Source organism: Adiantum capillus-veneris, chromosome 2, assembly GCF_014529385.1.
Source record: "Adiantum capillus-veneris isolate H3 chromosome 2, ASM1452938v2, whole genome shotgun sequence".
Taxonomy (NCBI): Eukaryota; Viridiplantae; Streptophyta; class Polypodiopsida; order Polypodiales; family Pteridaceae; genus Adiantum; species Adiantum capillus-veneris.
This window is the reverse complement of record NC_140932.1, coordinates 95,843,585-95,864,593: the sequence shown is the minus strand read 5'-3', so window position 1 is coordinate 95,864,593 and position 21,009 is coordinate 95,843,585. Positions and strand designations below refer to the sequence as shown.

Sequence of the window (21,009 nt, the reverse complement as noted above, 5' to 3'; positions counted from 1 at the left end):
AGAGAAAGAGAGCGACTACTTCTGCAGCTAGTTCAATCCCGTGACCTGTAGCACCATGCCCGTGCAACCCATCTCTTCGTCCTCCTCTCTTTGTTGTACCCCCACAAATCCCGATGCCTCCCTGCTTTGCCACTAGTGATCCAATATTGACTCAGCTCATTGTTGTAGCCCTGCTCTGTACCTCCCCCAACACCACCTGCAGAGAAAGACCCCTCTTTGTCTCTGTGGCTTCCTCCAGACACAATGGCAATATGTCTGCAGCTAAGCAAACCCCCATGGCCGATTTCACACACACACACACACGCAGAGAGAGAGAGAGAGAGAGAGAGAGAGAGAGAGAGAGAGAGAGAGAGAGCATGCGTTTGTGCTACTTTGCTCGGAGTCCCCATTGCTCATCCCCACTCGTTCAACGGCTTCACCTCATTAGCTTCTGTGCTCCCCACCTTTGGAGAACTGCACGCATTGAGGCAGATTCCCTAAGCTCCTTCAGCGTCGTCTGTCGCAACGCACAAACAAAAAAAATCACTCTCTCTCTCACACACACACACACACATTTAGTTGGAAAATGACAGTTTGCCACGCGTAACCTCAATCGTAAAAATCCTAGCTACGTCTGTATTCAAAACATTCTCTTTCGCCTAAATTAGCAAATTAATACACAATCTCAAAAGAGAGCATGCAAACCGAATTTGTCATTTTGCTTTCCTTATGCCATCCTCCAAGGGATCTACTTGAATTTGTCATTTTGCTTTCCTTATGCCATCCTCCAAGGGATCTACTTAGATTCGCACTAATACAACTAGTCTCAAAATTGGTAGGACCTACTGGCAGAACCTAGTGCCTCAAATTGTGAGTGGGCATTGTAAGGAGTTAAAACTCATGAAATTACTACCTTAGTTATAAATCAAACTTATCTTCACTACTTTCAGTATTCATTACATAGAATCTTCTCAAGATGCTTTAGCATTTCCAATTAGCATCTCCATGTAGCTCATGATTTAAAACCATTCCTAATGGGTAGGATTTGACCTCATCACGCAGAGAGTATAAAGCTCAACCTTAACCATTAGGCTACAAGCCCACGGTATCCTTTGGGGTCCCTTTAAGCATTAACAACCCCCCCCCCTCTCTCCTTTCTCTTTTTTTTCCCCACCCTTCCCCCCCCCCCCCCCCCCCCCCCCCCCCCCCAAAAACTAATTAATGGGTTTCCCTAAAAAAGTCATTTTGGGCACCTATGGGCACTGTGGCACTTATCTTCACTAATGACACCTTGGCACTATCATAGTCTAAAAAACAACGTGGACCAAAGGTTTTTTTGAAAAAAAAACTAGTTCTTTTGTCACGTGAAATCTGGGTATGAAATTTTCTACCTTTAGAAAATCGGATTTGTTACACATAGTGTAAATATTATAATATCACTAGTATAGCCGACGGCTTCGCCGCCTCTCTCTCTCTCTCTCTCTCTCTCTCTCTCTCTCTCTCTCTCTCTCTCTCTCTCTCTCTCTCTCTCTGCGTCACTGTGTTTCCCAGACGCTGCAGGTGACACCTGTCGGATGAAGCAGCTTCTGACGCGTGGCAGGTGGGGGAGCCGGAATTCCCTCCCCCTTTATCTATTAGTATAGACTAGCATAAATCTCAAAATGGTAATCTACCATAGAAAATTTCATATTTTACAAAGGTATCTTTACCTTGGAGATGAATGATCTCAAAAAAAAAACTGGTTGTTTAAAAAAAAAAAAAGAGTTTTTTTACGTGGACTCTACAATGCCGTTTCTGGTGGGCTAGCAATATGCGTGGATGTACTTATTGCGAACGATGAAAATACTAGTTTTATAACACACACACACACACACACACACACACGTTCTCTAAGGATGAGACGCTATGATTAAGGCAGAGACACTGGAAAGAAACGGACACGCCAATACACATATTATTTTTTAATCGCTTTTGCTCATACCTGCGTTCACCATTTCTCTCTCTCTCTCTCTCTCTCTCTAAAAACACACATCTACACTTGTTACATACTATATAAGTACTCCCTGCGCTTCTAATTCATGCACACTTTCGCCCACACAATCAAACCTCCCCTTAGCTGCTTGCATTGTCTGCGGATAATGATCATCCTTTGCGTTGATAAGTGGTTTCAGTGATTGGGACCTCCCCTCTTTAGCTCGTCAATTTCTTTTGAGGCTAGTTACAATCAATTTCCCTTGCCTCAATTTGCTCACTTGATAACCAACACTCCATACAACTATTTGCTACAATTCACAAGTGCATGTCTCTCCATTCATTAGCACTAAGTTCAAACTACCTTGATCATACTACTACACACAATCTAGAAAGCCGATACATAAAAAAACAGGCCAAAACTATTGTAAGAACACAAGTTGTCAGTGCTGGTCATGTTCAAGACTCACAGTATGACTTCACTCATGGCGGACAAACAAACCATGAATGAAATCATCGGTGCATCCTCCTCTCAGGTGGAAGGTTTCTATAATTTGTTTTTTCCTTCCTTGGGAAACTCGTATTTTATTCCTTTAAGGTTTTTTCACATTAAATTTGTTTTTCTAGATACCTTTTTTGACATAGCAAACCAATGTCTACACTCAGTACGATCTCTAACATGCATAAATTTAGCATTTTTAGAAATTTTTTGCAAGTAATTACCAATAATGACACTTGCAGTTTATAACTTTTGTTATTACTTGAAAATAATGACTGAAGTCGACTTTGAATAGATTGTGGACTATTGTAGTTGTAACAATTTTTTGGTTATTCATAAGCTAATCAAGCTGGCGTATAACCGTATAAAGCTATGATTAAAGAGTTAGAATTAATGCTTATAGAAATATGATTCCCAAGAAAGTAAAGCATTAACTTCCATTTTTGTACTTATAGTACTCTTGGTTACATTTGAGATTAGCCTGTTACTATAATCACGAATACTTATAGCTTCCAATTTGCTAAAGAGTATGCCTCACACTAGGACATTATGGACCCCTTCACTAGCTATAATTGATTGAGTCTATTCTTGCCCTTGATGAAATATGAAGTAGTCCATAAACAATGGTTTTCTCACACACCATTAGAGTATCAACTCTAGCCAATCGTGTTCTTATATCGATCTCAGACAAAAAATATTTGTCGTCTTCGAACTATTTTTGAATACATGGATAAGAGGGACATGGATAACAAATGTTGGGTCCATCCTATACTTGCATTCCATGCTTAAACAAAAATGCTAATGATTTTTTTGTTTGCATGATGGTTGCAGGTAAGGATTCCAACTTCTTTTATCTTTGAATTCAAGTGCTGTTCGAACAATTTTTGGCAGGAATACTTCTGCTACTTCATTTTTATTTCTTAGATGTAATAAGACATCAAAATTCCATTTCAAATATACATAGTTTTTTTAATTTATTTTTGTATGTAATCACATTTATTTATCTTTGTTGTGTCTCTTTTTGAATGTATTGTTCAAATTGTGAATAAAGTATATAGATTAATACTCCAACACACACACATAGGCACAAGGGCATAAATTGCTATGACAATTTATGACCAGGAGTAAGGCAAAGATACATAAAAATTAGATTATTAGGTTCTAACCTAATTATCTAATTGGGATACATACACACAGTCATTATATCCTGACTGGTTTAAAAGTTGTATGTATTACCTCTTTAATTTTTTCTTTCACTTTTTGTCAGGTATCCCAACTCTACAATACACTGCCCGAATGCAGATTCTTAATTCCCAAAAAAATATAGAAGCTATCAACAAAGATTTGAGAATGGCCCGTGCCAATTTGTACAAACATACCCTTAGAGTCCCAATGAAAGCGCACTGAAGAAAATGACCAAGTGGATAGTGAATATATGTGTACACATTGCGGGAATATATATATATATATATATATATATATATATATATATATATATATAGAGAGAGAGAGAGAGAGAGAGAGAGAGAAGAATGGAGGGTGAAATAGAGTAGAGTAGTTCTAACTACATTGAGCTCTTTTGAGAGCAATTTATCCAAATAAGGATTTGATGCGCTTACATCTTTACTCTCACTTGTTTATACATTTATTTTACTATATCTAACAATAATTACTCCATTCAATGTACATTGAGTTATAGGCATTGCCTTGTACATAGATTGTGGAGTCATATTGGCATTTATGGCAATCTTGACCATTTTTGAGACTTGACAGTAAGACGGTCATTGTTGAGCGTGACCATAGTCATGAGTCTTTGTTGAGTATTTTGAGGATTGTCATGAGGTTTTATTGAGTTGAGGGATTCTCAAATGTTGAGATCCTTTTGGTGATATAGGTTGCTATAGTACCCCTTTTTATGAGGCCTCATCATATGACATGTATAGTGAAGACTATGTGCTTTTGACACCATGTGGACCATTTTTTGGGTCATTTGTGATTAGTGTTTGATGTGCCTATAGTCACTTGACACTTTTTATGTGTTTTAAATGGTTATCGAAACATTTTTACTCATCTTAGTTTGAGATTTTGCCCATTTTAGTAGGGAAACTTTGCCAAAAGTTTCTCGCATCCACACCATAGTTTTGACACTTGGTAGTTATGGCTTCTAGTTCTATGAAGGACATCTATAGCATCTTAGAGTTTGATGATACAAACCAAAACTTTAGTATCTTGAAGGAGTAGATTTAAGATGTTTTGATCCAAAACAGTCAATCAAAGCCATTGTTTGAATGCCAAGAGGGTGATGGTTGCACAAATGCCCAATGGAATCACTTGATGCTAAAGCTAGAGCCACTATTCATTTATATTGTAAGTTGTATACTTAGTGTATTTCCCTATTGTTGGTGAAGATATTCATGTCCATTATGAGAGAAGTTGTGCAATATATATGAAAGAAAGAGTGTAAGAAATAAGGTTTATTTAGTGAAGAAGTTATTTGAGATTTGTATTAAAAAAAGGTAGCATCATTTCTGGGAACTTGAATGAATTCAACTAGTTGACATCATAGGGACTTGATTTTGACGAAGAGGTCTAGCCTATCTTCTCGTTATGCTCTCTACCTTCCTCATGGGATAATTCTTTCATAGCCATAATTAACTCTATGTCTAAAGGCAAGTTGGTCTACAATGATGTAATCATGATAGTTTGCTCACCAAGGAGATTTGTAGAAAATCTTTGGAGCCTACCAAGAGTGGTGATGCTTATGTTGCACAATCTCGCAAAGAGAGATGTCACAGTCATGATCATGCCAAGTCTAAGAATTGCAAGAACTCTTGTAGTAAGTATCATGGTTGTGCAATTTTGAGTGCTACTTCTTTCATAAGAAAGGGCATGCGAAAAAATATTTTTGGAGCTGCATAAAGAGACAAGAAGTATCAAGAGACTGAGAAAAATAAAAATTGATGTAAAATGCAAGGCTAAGCTTGAGTAAATCAACGTTGTAGTCATAATGTTTTCTAGAAGATTCATACCTCAAACATCTTGGCTTTTACCTCAAATTTCATTGCAGATGCCATTGTCACACAACATATCAGCTATGCACAGAAGTGAATGATAGAGTTTGGTGCAAGTTTCCATGTTACACCACATAGAGAGTGGTTTTCCTCTTATGTGAAGGGCTATCAAAATATAGTCAAATTGGGTGATTCTCCTGCGCTTGAGATTGCTAAAGTTAGAGACATAAAGCTGGTACTTTCAAAGTGGCATGGAAATATATGCTAAATAATGTCAGACATGTTCTTGAGTTAGCTAAGAGTTTAATCTCTATTGGATAACTAGAGATAACTTGGGATACACAATTATGTTTAAAAATAGTTCATGGATTGTTAAAAATGGAAACCTTGTAGTTCTCAAAGGTAAAAAGCATGGTACGTTGTATTCCATGCATGTGTCTTTTGTAAAAGATGATTTATTTCTATAGACAAACTTCCATCTAATAGTTGTGACATAGAGTAATAAGCCATATAATCCAAAAGGGAATGAAAACTCTAGCATATTTTGTTTATTTGCTAGTGATGAGTTGCAATGACCTTTCTATGTGTGAGCAACTGCAAACTAGGATTGTTCATGTGGTTATTGAATAGAAGGTGTGCTGAGCCACTATACTCGTACATAGTGGCATGTGTAGTAGGGAGAGCTACTTACTTTGTAACATTTATAGATGACTCTACTTGGAAGGAGTGGGTTTATCCTTTGAAACAAAAGGATGAGGTATTCTCTAAGTTTCAAAATTTCCTTGCACTTGTTGAGAATCAATCAGGCAAAAAAAATTAAGGGTATGGGGATTGATAATGGTGGGGAATATGTCTCAAAAAAGAGAGAAATTTGGTGCTAGTTTATTAAACCAAACATAGTTGCCTAAAATGGAGTCCCTTAGTGTATGAATTGCACAATTCAAGACCGTATTAGAGCTGTGCTTTCCATGGAAAATTTGATACAAGGTTTTCGGGCTAAAGTTGCTTTGATAGTGGTTCACATTATCAACAAATCGCCTCATATGCCCTTGAATTACAAGATTTCAGAGGAATTGTGGTAAGGAAAGAAATGATACTGTGATTACTTATGTGTCTTTGGTTGTGAAGCATATGTTGATGCGCCGAAGGAGCTTGATCCAAAGTCACATCAATATATCTTTGTTGGATAGGGTGCAGATGGAGAGATAGGTTATTGTTTTGTTGAAGATGATGAAACAGGAAACAGAAGGAAGACAACAACTCAGAGTAGGAAGAAGATGGAGAAGGAGAAGACACAGAGCTTGTGTACGAGATCTCTGTAGTCTCTCTCTCTCTGTATTAGAATAATAGTGTATACAAACTCAGAGCTACAAAGCTTATATGAAACCCTAAGAGATAAGGTGTCCTTTCACACCAGATGTCCAGGGGGAAAAACCCAGTGGGAGAAAAGTGCCCCTGGTGAAGCGCGTATACACACTAACACTACTACATGTCTACAAATCCCCCCTGTAGTGATAGTGTGAATACCTTAAAACCCACTTTGTATGGTCTCAAACAGGCTCCAAGAGCATGGTATGAGAAGATACATACTTATTTGATTGGCCAGGGATTTCAGAATAGTCCAACAGAAAGTACTTTGTATGTCAAAAAGAGAGATGGAGTTCTCATTATGCTAACACTTTATGTGGATGATATGCTTCTTACAGGCAATAATGCAGATGAAATTGAAGCGTTTAAAGATGCTTTGAGAAAAACCTTTGAGATGTCTGATCTTGGTTTGCTACATTATTACTTGGGTATTCAGTTTGTGCAATCAGAGGATGGCATATACATGTTGCAGGCAAAATATTTGCATAAAATTTTGGACAAGTTTGGTATGCAAAATTGTAAGCCAATCTCTACACCCGTAGAAACTGGATCAAAGTTGAGCATGCATGATGTTGGAGAACCTTTTGATGTACATACTTATGCAGCAGCCGTTGGTTGCTTGATATATTTGGCAGGCAACACTCGTCCAGACATTCAATTTGGGGTTTCACAAGCAAGCAGATTTATGCACATCCCAGGTATGCATCATTGGCAGGCTGTGAAGCGCATACTTCGTTACCTTTCAGGTACCCCTAATCTTGCCATGTTCTTTCCAAAGGGGGATATGTATGGAAAGCACAGTTCTATGCAACTTCTTGGTTACAGCGATTCAGATTGGGCTGGTGATTTTGACACACGACATTCCACAAGTGGCAATTGTTTTTTCTTGGGAAATGCATGTATATCTTGGCTAAGCAAGAAGCAACCCACAGTGGCTACATCAACTTGTGAAGCTGAGTATAGGGCAGCTTTCACGGCAACAGTTGATTGTGTATGAATACGCAGGTTATCGGCAGATCTTTGTGAGTGTCAACAGGCACCCACTACCATTTTCACTGACAGTCAGAGTGCTATGGCAGTTGCAAGGAATCCGGTATTTCATGCAAGAACAAAGCACATAGAGGTTCACTACCACTATGTCAGGGAAAGGCTACATGTAGGGGAGATCACACTAACTTACTGTCCTACACAGGATAACATTGCAGATCTATTTACGAAGGCGTTATCACGAGAAAAGTTTGAAGCTTTCCAAAAAGCTTTGGGCTTACTCTCATACACATGATGATCTGCTACCTTGTACGGATTCACACTATCACTACAGGGGGGATTTGTAGACATGTAGTAGTGTTAGTGTGTATACGCGCTTCACCAGGGGCACTTTTCTCCCACTGGGTTTTTCCCCCTGGACATCTGTTGTGAAAGGACACCTTATCTCTTAGGGTTTCATATAAGCTTTGTAGCTCTGAGTTTGTATACACTATTATTCTAATACAGAGAGAAAGACTACAGAGATCTCGTACGCAAGCTTTGTGTCTTCTCCTTCTCCATCTGTATTTTGTCAAGTTGTTTCTTCAAAAACTCTATTCTGGCAGCGTTTCTTCCTCCAAACATAGCTTGCAGAGTGTTCCAAGCATCCTCAGAAGTTCTGCAAGATCTGATATGTGGTGTGATTGTCCTCTTTATGGTTAAGGCAATCACGGTCATAGCTTGTGCATCTTTAGTATCCCATCTCTTTTGCTCTGGAGTGACTTATGAGGGTCCTGCACCAACAGCTGCACCACGACTAGGCGTGGCAGGTGCAATGCTACCTGGACGAACTTCATCTCCAGATACATAATCCCACAATCCTTTACCAACCAAAACATTTTTGGCCATAAAAGACCAAAGAGAATAGTTGGTACCATCCAATTTGTCTTCGGATATAAACGCACCAAAAATCTCTTTCTCCGTAGATTGAGCCATACTGTGGATGCACACAAGAGAGCAAAAGAACCTCCAAGAGATTCACAAATCTCCTCTCCAATCCAAGCAAAACTCTACACAAAATCTCAGCACAAAGCTAAGACAAGCTGCTTCCCAAAAGAACTGTTTACCTGAAGAAAATCTGTCAAAAATCACACCCTCTTGATCTAAACGCCTCCGAAAAGTAACTTCTGCTACGCTGCTCAGAACAAAATTTTGAGGGCTCGAACGGCTTCGAAAGGGGGGTAAAACGCAGGTCACTTGCTCAGAATACTCCCGGAACGTCGAGGATGCTCCCACGAGCAAATTTTCCGAAAACTGCCTGAAAATTGCGATTGCGCGCGCGGACGCGAAAACGCAAGTAGAGGCTCTGGAAATCAACTTGCTCTGATACCAATTGTTGAAGATGATGAAACAGGAAACAGAAGGAAGACAACAACTCAGAGTAGGAAGAAGATAGAGAAGGAGAAGACACAGAGCTTGCGTACGAGATCTCTGTAGTCTCTCTCTCTGTATTAGAATAATAGTGTATACAAACTCAGAGCTACAAATCTTATATGAAACCCTAAGAGATAAGGTGTCCTTTCACACCAGATGTCCAGGGGAAAAAACCCAGTGGGAGAAAAGTGCCCTTGGTGAAGCGCGTATACACACTAACACTACTACATGTCTACATGTTTGTAGCACCCAAAAAATTATTCACAGCTTAAACATGATCTTCAATGAGTTAAAGATGCAAAAGAAGCCTATTTAAGAGGTTTATAGAAGAGACATTTGAGGTTGTTGTCTTGGATTTGGTAAGAAATGAGAACTCTAGTGAGACGTAGAGAGCATAGAGAAGTAGTTATGGATTGAGACACTCTAGTAGAGCCTCACATCCACCAAAGCAGTTTTAGCCAGGAGTGGATTATGTCATGTTGATTGACTACCAAGAACTAGCTTATTTTCAAGAAGCCATGAAGATGGATGATGGGAGCAAGCTATGCAATTTGAATATGATTTAGATTTTAAAAAATGAGACTTAGGAACTGGTCAAATTGCATGAGGAAAGGAAATTGTTTCCTGCAAATGGGTTCACAAGAAGAGGTATACATCAAGAAGTTTAAAGCCTAAGGATAAGGCTAAATTCATAGCTAAAGGTTTCAAACAAAAAAAAGGTGTAGATTTTAAAGAAACATTCTCTCTTATGGTCAAGATGACTAATTTGCATATGATGCATGGACTAATAGCTATTGAGGACTTGGAGTTGGTCCAAATGGACGTGAAGACAAATTTTCTTCATAGTGATCTCCAAGAAGATGTATACATTCAAAAACCTAAAGGGTTTGTTAAGCCAAGCAGAGAAAAGCTTGTATGTAGATTCAAAAAACACTTTATGGCTAGAAGCAAGGATTTAAGCAATGTTATAAAAAATTTGATACATTCATACAATCTTATGGATATAAAAGGAGTCAAGAGGATCATTGCTTGTAAACAAAGAAACTCAATAATGGATCATTCATTCTTCTTATATGTCGACAACATGCTTATTGTTGGTAAGAGTTCTCATGAGATCTCCAAAACAAAGAAAATGTTGGGTCAAAATTTTGTTCTGAAAGAGTGAGTCACTTTCTTGAAATGCATATCAAACGTGATTTGGAAGCAGCGAGTTTCTCTGTATGGATATTAGATGTGATAGGTCAAACAATGTTCTTGAGTAGTCTCAAGAATCATACCTATATAAGGTCTTACATCATTTCAACATGTAGGGGGGTAGGAATTGAGTAACCCAATGTCGGAATATGTGACGCTTAGCAAGGACAATTCTCCTAAATTGGATGCTGAGAAGGTCGAGATGGCTAAGATTTCATATTCCTTAGTTGCGGGCGGGCTCATGTATGCTATGGTAGCGACGAGGCTAGAAATTGAACTTGTAGTGGAAGTGGTGAGTCATTACATGGCTAACGCTATCAAAAATCATTGGGATGTAGTGAAGTATGTCCTTAGGTACTTAAAATGTACATCAAAAAGGTGCTTATGCTTTGAAAATAATTATGCATAAAATAAGCGGATCGAATTGTTGAAGTCTATACAGATGATAACCCCGCTGATGCTCTTACAAAGAACCTAGCTTTAGAGTGGTTTGCCCATTGCATAGAGTTGATGGGTGTGGGGTGAAGTCACTATCATGCTTCACGGTTGTACAAGTTTTGTGCATAGTTTTGTTTTATGCCACTTAGGCTACATTGGCCATTGAGTGAGAGGTTGTTGGCGTAACATCCAAGTGGTCTGCCGAACAACCACTAATGCATCTTTTAATTCTATTCTTCCTTATCTAAAGAAAAAGGAGACAATAAAACATTTGTCATCACTATGGGACTCCCCTCCCATCCTGTGCCTCCTCCTTTTCCACATCACTCTCTTGCACACACTCTTTGATCGCTACCAAGACTACCAAAGAATTGATCACAAAGGCATTGAGAATCCCAAACAAGACCTCCATCTTTGTTGGTTGTATGCAACCACTCAAAAACAATTGAGCTTTCATGATGATGATGATATGAGAAAATTTCACATTTAAAGATTTGGTAAATGAAGAGATGGAGCTACTGTATGGATCATCTCACAACACTTTCAAGTGCCAAAGCAGCCATGATACACATGGCTTCTAAGGCATCTTGTAGTAGCTATGGTGGTAGTCTCTCTAAAGACCAAATAGTTCAATGCAATTTTGTTCGGCTACCAAATTGATGCTAACCTAAAGAAGTTTCACATAAACCAAACATACATCAACGAAGGAACAATGCCTATACACATTCCTTATCAATCTGTAGGCATGATGAAAGAGATACCACAAGCAACAACACAATTGATGCTAGTCTAAGTAACCAAGCATCATGGAAAGCCTATCAAAGTATTGATAGCATCCTCATCTGCTATGGTTGGATATCCAAGAGAAAGACAAGGTTTGCTAGCTCATGGGCTAAATAACAGAAAAAGGATTTGTATTTTGAAACAGAAATCGACAAAGAAGATGAGTTAGACTCCAAAGAACATTCCAAGCATCGGAAAAGCAACCCAAAAGATGAAGAACTACCCAAGGACCAACTCCCTAAGACTAATTAGAGAATGAAAGTGGAGACTGCACTAAAGTGGACAGAATAAAGGAAGAAAATAATAGGTGAGAAAGCCAAGAAGCAAGAAGATGAAGCTAATGAAGGAGATGTTATGCCATAGGTAGAAATTTCCTTATCCAAAGCCCAACCATGAAGTCACACGAGCATCTTTTGTGCTTAGGCACAGTTGTTTATCTATAGTAACACTGTAATTCTAAAATGTTAAGACTTGAGTGAGGCAAGGAGTAATGCATCTCCTTACAAGACTAGCAAACACTTGAGATTGTTAAGGTGCACCAACTACGCCAAGTGACTCTTGACTACCTATACTAACAATTGCTTAGAGTGCAAAGGCCACTAGTGATAGGTATGCCTATCTAATTAAATTAGACCCACATCATGGTTGTAGCTCCTTTTAGTGAGCAAATTTATTGTGAGTGGCATTACAGGTCACATCATGCTCAATCATCCCCCGTGGTGAATTTTTTAATGTTTTTCTTCTTGGGATAGGGGGGTGCTTGTTAGAGTTTCATTCCCCATTGTATCATAAAGTTTTGGCACTTTTGTATGGGTAGTATTTTTCTCGAGCTGGCTAGCAAGTGCATGGCATGTAGGATGTATGGTTGAACACTTTTAGTTTGGCTCGGCTAGTAATTTTGGTCAAGTTTGGGATTTTCCCATTTTTACCCATTCTATGGGGCTTTTAGGCTTTTACCTGGAATCTTTAGTCTAGTGTGAACTTTCTCTACTTAGCTTTACTACCCTACATATGGGTGAAGGGTGGGTGGTCTTTCACTCATTGGTTTTGAGTTGCAAAGTTTGCTCACACTCCCTTCTCTTGCACCTGTAAACTCTCAAATGGTATCAAGAGATCTATGTTTTCCAATGTTTTTAGCCCTCCCTCTCTCCCCCTCTTCCTCCACATTTGCTACATGCATGGGTGAACGTAGTGGCTACATTTTTTGGCCTGCAGAGCAGCCTTAGTGAGAGTTTGGAAAGGCAGTTCATACATTTTGTCTTTTCTTCCCGCTTCTCATGCTACCTATTTTGTGTGAGTTGGTTTGCTAAACTTTCTCGCTATTTTTGAACTGACAGTGTCCAATCTTCTTCAATTGGCTTTCTTGGACAGGTTTGTGCATGTATGAGTCTCCTTTGCGTGGCAACGTCGACACTCTCTACACCTGGACACCTCTATTTTGAGGAAACTGAAGAAATATGCCGATTGATTCGTGTGGCGCATTCAAAGCTATGCATATGTCAGGCTCCTCGAATACATCTGCAACACAGTCCACCAATGCAAGTAAGCTATCAGTTTTCTTTCAGCTCTTGAATTCCTCCATTGCTGCTATTATTGCATTAATCAGACCCTCCCTCTTTCATTGTTTACTTGCAAAGCATTAGGCTCCTCGAATACATCTGCAACACAGTCCAGCAATGCAAGTAAGCTATCAGTTCTTTTTCAGCTCCTCCTGAATTCCTCCATTGATGCTGTTATTGTGTTAATTAGACCCACGTTCTTTCATTGTTTACTTGCAAAGCATAAATTTTGGCATTTCTTCATGCTTCTGATCTGAATTGAGGTAATTGAGGTTCAACTTCAGTTGGCTTCATTGTCTTTTACTGGAAGAGTTAATATGTGTAGTGTGCATAATGCACAGTGGATCTACCTCCTTTTGAATGTCACTGTGGAGATATTGTTGCTCTTTTATGTTATCCTTATACATTTTGTGGGTGCTAGACTATGGCTGCAGAGATGCTATGTGTATTGCCCTCTACTTAATTTTGTTCGAGCTCTTCTTCCTGTTGCATCTACGGAACCAAGCTATTCTTGTTGCATCTGCAAAATGCTGAACTTTCCAAGGGGATAATGGTAAGTGCTCCTTTACTTGTTTTTGTTTTGTTTTGCTTCTGCAAGAATAGAATTTCAAGTTAATTTGTGTCATTTGGAGTGTCCCACATCTTCAATGGGATTAGTACTTTGTTTTCCATCCAATTTAGTAGCTATAATAGTGTTTCATGGAAACCATAGTTTTGGTCATTTCATTAGGAGTGGCTGTAGGTGCCAGCTGGGATGGTGTTAGAACCTTGCCCAATGTTGAGCTCTACTATTAGTAAAATGCACTTCTCTAAGCACAGGCCCATATCTACCTCTGATATTAGTAAGAGATGGTCTTGAACTTAGTTGAGCCAGCACTTAGTGATTGAAGACTCAAGAGCAGCTTGGACCTGGTAAGAATACTTATGCAGGTGATCAAGCATCGCATGAGTGAGAACTGATGAATTCATAGGAAATTTTTTAGACTTTACACCTTTCGAGTAGCTAGATTTATTTCATTGATGCCAGCAATGTCGATTGAGCACCTAAGATGAGAGTATACGTCCTCGTAGGAAATATATTATGATTACTCTGAGTCACCGGATGAGTTATTTTAAAGTGGTTTTGGTAGCTATAAATCTACGTGGTGCTTCATAACAACCTTCATATTTAGTGTTCTTTGCAGGAGGGTTTTAGCCTCCCTACAAAATTTCCATCAGGACCATAGTGTGTGCATGAATCCTTCAAAGAACCTCTGCATTGTTACCATATACATGTGGTAGTGATGTGTGTGAACACACTAGGACCGCCGGGGCATTTTTTCCCTCTTTAGGAGGTTTTTCCCCCCACGCATTGTATATACGCCCATCACTCTAGGGCTATCAATCTTTCTATTGCACACGAAGTAATACACTCTCTATTGTGTGCCTTGAGCTTCCTTCGTCTTCTCCAAGCTGTGTGCGTTTCTCTGCAACCCTAATTCCAACAATTGGTATCACAGCAGGTCACGTCCTCTCGGGCTTAGTCGCTAGCTGCTCTAGCACACGCCTGCTCACCTTCTCCAATTTCAGTGAGCTTTGGCAAGTGTTCGCAGGTCTGCTCAGAATTTCGATTTGGGCTCATTTCGGCCTCCGTTTCCACTACAGGCAGTACTGCACAGGCTATTTCGTCATTTTGTGCAAAATTTTTGTCAGTGCCGTTTTCTGCATAACAGGTGCCTTATAGTCTTCTATGGTTTGTGCTATATAGCACAGGTTGTTCCCGCTCCGTTTCTCCTATTTTCGGGCAGTTTCACATCAGGTGCAGCATTTACCATGGCTGACAACAACAACACAGATGTGTTCAAGATGTTTGCTGCTGAGGACAGGTTGGATGGGGACAACTACCCTATGTGGGCTTATATGATGCAACATGTTCTTGTGTCAAAGGGTGTCTGGAACATTGTGCAGGGCATTGATGTACGTCTTGGTTCTGAGGATGTAGGCGACGTTGAGGATGTTGCAGGTCTTGCTGCAAGGATTGCAGCTGTTAGAGTTGTTTTGCCTACGGCAGAACAAGCTCGTTGGGATGTTAAGGATGCGCAGGCTCATGCATTGATTGCGTTGTCTGTGAAGCGCACCATTGTTCCTCACATCCGTTCAACAAAATCTGTAAAACAGGCTTGGGATATTCTAGCAGGTCTTTATGCAAGCCGCAATGAGGCTAAAATTGCTTTGCTGCGTAAAGAGCTGGAGTTGAGGATTATGCATGAGGAAGATGATATGGACACTTTCCTTGCTAGTGTCAAGGATATCAATGAGCAGCTTATTTCTGCAGGTGAAGTCATATCACACAGTTCACTTGTGCAAACTGTTCTTGATGCCTTACCAGATTCTTACCAGACTTTTGCTAGTACTTGGAGGCTTATGACCCACGAAAATCCAGAAGTTGTCAAGTTTGATGCATTATGCACATTGTTGTTGCAAGAGTCACTTTCCAGAAAAAACAGGACTAGACAACGTGCAGTTGAACAGGCTTTTATGGCTTTCCAAAGAAAGGGTGGTAATAGCAATGCAGCCACTTCTTATGGTTCTGCTACGAGTGGCAAAACTTATGTTCCTAATGCTTCTGCTGGCAGCACTTCGTCTACCAATTTTGGTGATAAGGGCAAAAAGAAGATGCGTTGCCATTATTGTAAATCCAATGATCACTTGATCAAGTCGTGTCCTAAGTTGAAGGCCAAAGAGGCTAAGAAGAAAGAGGGTGGTTCCACTGCAAATGCTGGTTCCACTACAAATGCAGCCATTGTTGAGTCTTCTGTGAAAAAATATTGTGATGCTGATGTTGATGCAGAATGGGCTTTTAGCGCAGAGTGCACTTACAATCCTGCTGTCCATGATGCATGCTTGTCAGTTGCTGTAGATTCACATGTGTGGTATTTCGACAGTGGTGCTACAAAGCACATTACCTCACATCGTGAATTGTTTACCTCTCTCGAGTCTGTCCCTCATGGGAATTCAGTCACTTGTGCCAACAACGCCTCTTATCCAGTTCAGGGAGTTGGAAAGATTGTGCTCACTGCTGCTAATGGCAGTTCCTTCACACTTGATGATGCACTTTATGTACCTGGGATCAAGAAGAATCTCTTGTCTGTATCCGCACTTGCTACACTTGGACTTGTAGTCAAATTTGTGGATGACAGATGTACAGTTCATGATCTCAGTTTTGGTGATGAAATTGTTGCATCTGGGCTTTTGTGCCGTGGGCTGTATAAGCTCACTTTGTATGACAAGTGTGGATAAAATTTTGCAAATGTTGTTGTAGACTCAAGGGCTATTTCAGATGCAAAACTTTGGCATGCACGTTTTGGTCATCTAAATTTTGCCAGTTTGCTGCGTTTGCAGAAATCTAATATGGTTGCTTCTTTGCCGCCTCTTGAAGCACCTGTCAAACATGTTTGTGAAGGTTGTATTTTGGGTAAGATACAGCGTTCTAAATTTCCAAAGGATGGTTCAGCTCGAGCCACATGCAGGTTGAAGCTTGTGCATAGTGATGTTTGTGGGCCCATGCAAACTCCATCCTTGGGCAATTACCTGTACTTCGTGACTTTCATTGATGATTACTCCAGGCATGCATGGGTATTTCCGCTTAAAGAGAAGTCCGAAGTTTTTATGTACTTCAAACAATTTCTGGCTATGGCTGAAAATGTCTCGAAATGTACTATGGGCACCCTCCGTTCCAATCGAGGGGGGGAGTATATGTCTCATGAATTTAATGCATTTCTGGCTAGTTGTGGGATAAAACACCAATGTACAGTGCCTTATACACCTCAGCAAAAGGGTGTTGTTGAGAGGAAAAACAAGTCACTGACGGAAATGGAACGATGTATGGTCAAAAGTCAAGCTTTGCCACATTCGTTTTGGCTTGAGGCCATCATGTGTGCCACTTATGTACTTAACAGGTGTCCTACGAAAGCTTTGCAGTCTATTACTCCATATGAAGCATGGCATGATAGAAAGCCTTCTATTGAGCACATGCGTGTTTTTGGCTGTTCGGCATATGCTTTGGTGCCACAAGTGCAGCGTAGAAAATTGGATGATAAGGCTGTCAAATGTATTTTTGTTGGTTATAGTGCTGAAAGCAAAGGTTACAGGCTGTATCATCCGCAAACAAAACGTATTCTGGTTTCTCGGGATGTAGTGTTTGTGGAAGATTCTGCTCAGCCCTTGCTGTCATGTACTAGAGACAGTAATGTAAGCTCACAGAACATTTATGACACTTTGTTGCCTCTTTTCAGTGGTGGAAATACAAATGTAAGTTCCAATGAGGCAAATGTATAGCCTATGGGGGTTTCTAAAAATGTTTTAGATCAGCCTATTACTGATGCATATGTACATGATGTACTTGATGAGGAAAGGGCTGAAAATGAGCAGGCTAGAGGTATGCCAAAATGGTTGTTGCACACTTTGCGTGACAGTAAATTGGATGCACCTTTGTCTAGTCGTACTCGTTCAGGCTCTCGCCATGCATCTTATGCATCAGATTGTTATGCTTTGGCTGTGTCTAGCTTACATGATGTTGAGGAGCCTCTGTCTTTTGATGAAGCACAGAATTCAGAAAATTGTATGTCTGCCATGCAATCAGAATATGATGCACTTATAGAAAATGACACATGGACTTTATGTGATTTGCCTCCTAGAAAAAAGGCCATTGGTACAAAGTGGGTTTACAAGTTGAAACGCAAACCGAATGGTGAGATCGATCGCCATAAGGCTCGACTTGTTGCAAAGGGTTATGCACAGCAAAAAGGCATAGATTATGAAGAGACTTTTGCTCCCACGTGTCGTATGACTACCATGCGTTTTCTATGTGCATTGGCAGCTCATTTTGGTTGGGATGTACATCAATCAGACATTGTTACTGCTTTCTTGAATGGTGACATATTTGAGGAAGTTTATGTAACACAGCCTCGCGGTTTTGTCATAAAAGGACAAGAGGACAAAGTGTGCAAATGTAAGAAGGATTTGTATGGGTTGAAGCAATCTCCTTGTGCTTGGTATGAGAAAGCTGACACTCATTTGGTTAAACGAGGCTTTCGTAACAGTCCAACAGAAAGCACATTGTATGTAAAGCGTGAGGGTGATGTACTTCTCATTGTGGTTCTTTATGTCGATGATTTGCTGATCATTGGACCAAATGAGAGACATATTGCTGAATTTAAGGCTGATTTGAATGCTACTTTCAAGATGAAAGATTTGGGGTTGTTGCATCATTATTTGGGTATACAGTTTAAGCAGTGTGATGGTGGTATTGCCTTGTGTCAGAAAAGTTAAATAGAGACATTGCTATGTAAGTTTGGACTTGAGGATTGCAAACCTATTCCCACTCCCATGGAAACAGGTTTGAAGTTGAGTCTACATGATGATGGCGATCCTGCTGATGTCACTCTTTACCAAACTGATGTTGGCTGCCTCATTTATGTATGCAACACGAGGCCGGATATTCAATTTGCAGTCTCACAGGTCAACAGATTTATGCATAGCCCAGGGTCTAAGCATTGGCATGCTGTCAAGAGGATTTTCCGCTACCTTAGTGGCACTTTACATCTTGGCTTGGTTTATCCCAAGGGGGGATCATTGCCGCCAGACTTACATGCTTTTTCGGACTCAGATTGGGCTGGTTGTTTTGACACGCAAGTGTCCACAAGTGGTTTTTGTTTCATCCTTGGCAGTTCATGTATATCATGGTTGAGCAAGAAGAAACCTACTGTGGCCACTTCGAGTTGTGAGGCTGAGTACAGGGCAGTCTTCACAGCTACGGTTGAGTGTGTATGGCTCAGACGCCTTATGGATGATTTGGGTGTTGGACAGGACACTGCCAACACTATCTACACTGACAGTCAGAGCGCATTGGCAGTTGCGAGGAACCCAGTTTTTCATGCTCGCACAAAGCACATTGAGGTGCATTACCACTATGTCAGGGAGAGGCTCTCAGGAGGAGAGATCAGCTTGGCTTATGTGCCAACACAGGACAACCTTGCAGATCTTTTCACAAAGGCATAGTCTGGTGAGAAGCTTGAAGCTTTCCACAAAGCTTTGGGCGTACTCCCCTTTGTGGACTGATCCTATCCTCAGGGCATGGCAGTTCCCTTTACTCATGTGCCATCTCTCGTTCACTGCATCACTCCAAGGGGGATTTGTTACCATATACATGTCGTAGTGATGGGTGTGAACACACTAGGACCGCTGGGGCATTTTTTCCCTCCTTAGGAGGTTTTTCCCCCCGTGCATTGTATATACGTCCATCACTCTAGGGCTATCAATCTTTCCATTGCACACGAAGTAATACACTCTCTATTGTGTGCCTTGAGCTTCCTTCGTCTTCTCCAAGCTGTGTGTGTTTCTCTGCAACCCTAATTCCAACATGCATGATAACTTCCCCGGCTTTCAAGTCATTTGTTGCATAATGGATTGTGGCAGCCTCCTCCTCTTGGACGATAGGTGTGATGATATCCATGTGCATACCCGTCGCCCGAAAACCCTATGCATTATCCGCACATTTCCTTCATGAGGGCCTGGCTCACGCCCAAAGTGCACTGCAAAGAGCTTGAATATGGCCTTCCCTTCTTCCTGATAACAGAAGGTCTTCTCTTTCTCGCTGTAGTTAATGATGGGGACGATAGCTTGTACGTGAAAACCACAACCACAGCGTTTCCACAAGTACCTTCTCCGTTTCAAAACACTAGACTTCTTAAGATTTCACTCCCCCATACAATGACAACAGTAGATCTTCACCTCAGCCAGAAAGGGTTTGAATCTTATGTACTTTTGCCGTCTGCAAAGCACCACCTGATGCTTGGCAACAAGCTACTAGAGGCGTTGAGAGACCTCCTTGGCTTGACTCTGTGTACTCAAATCGACGCCTGTTGGATGATTGCTTCTGATGCATAGACATCTCAGATGCACAACAAAGGGCAGGAAGCAACACATACCTTAATGTATGCTTCGGGGATGCCATAAAGCTTGGCTCCAACAGTCCGAACCTATTTGATGCGATCTATGGTGTCCTTCACTCCAAGGTGCTGCACTTCTGCATCTCCATGATATCCAAAGACTATGTCTTGCCACTGATCGATATGCAGAATAAACTGATTAGGAGAGGCTTTGAAGAAGAGCATGAGATTGAGATGAAATCACCCTGCACAAGAACTTCCCGTCCAGCCTGATGACTTTCAACCTACATCCGATTCCGTTTTTCATTCATTCTTCCTCATATCCATGGATGTAGGCCCCGAGCACATTCTTCAAGCGTTTTATATCTCTTTGATCTCCCTAAAAGATGATGTACACCTTGATCCTTGCTGATAGTTCTGTTTTGCCATGCATTTCCATACGAGAAACTCAAGTGACATCAGCAGGGAAGGTCTCCTCGAGTTGCACCCATCTGAAGCTTTCAGCCATTTCCTTGATGTAGCGGCACTCAGCATACCATGCTATTGGAGCGTTCCACAAAACTGTGTTGGAAACAGAGAGCTCATAGAACCATCGCACAGTCGCAAAAACACTACAATTGGCGTACATACCAACTACAATGTTGCCAACAGTAAGGTTTCCTGTCTCAAGGCATGTGTTTCAATCTCAGCATGTGTTTCTCGACCCTCGCCTGCTTCACTAGGCTTGCCACAAGCTTTTAGAGTGCACCCAAAGGTGGCATCAGTAGGGCGGAAGCCTCTTGACTGCATTTCATTGTCTTACATGTTGAAGATGATGAAACAGGAAACAGAAGGAAGACAACAACTCAAAGTAGGAAGAAGATGGAGAAGGAGAAGAC

The 21,009-nt window shown here is 40.6% G+C and overlaps 1 pseudogene; it reads right to left on the bottom strand.

Moving 5' to 3' along the window:
• Positions 1 to 554: 554 nt before the first annotated feature.
• Positions 555 to 20,356, bottom strand: LOC147463235 (uncharacterized; annotated as a pseudogene).
• Positions 20,357 to 21,009: the final 653 nt, after the last annotated feature.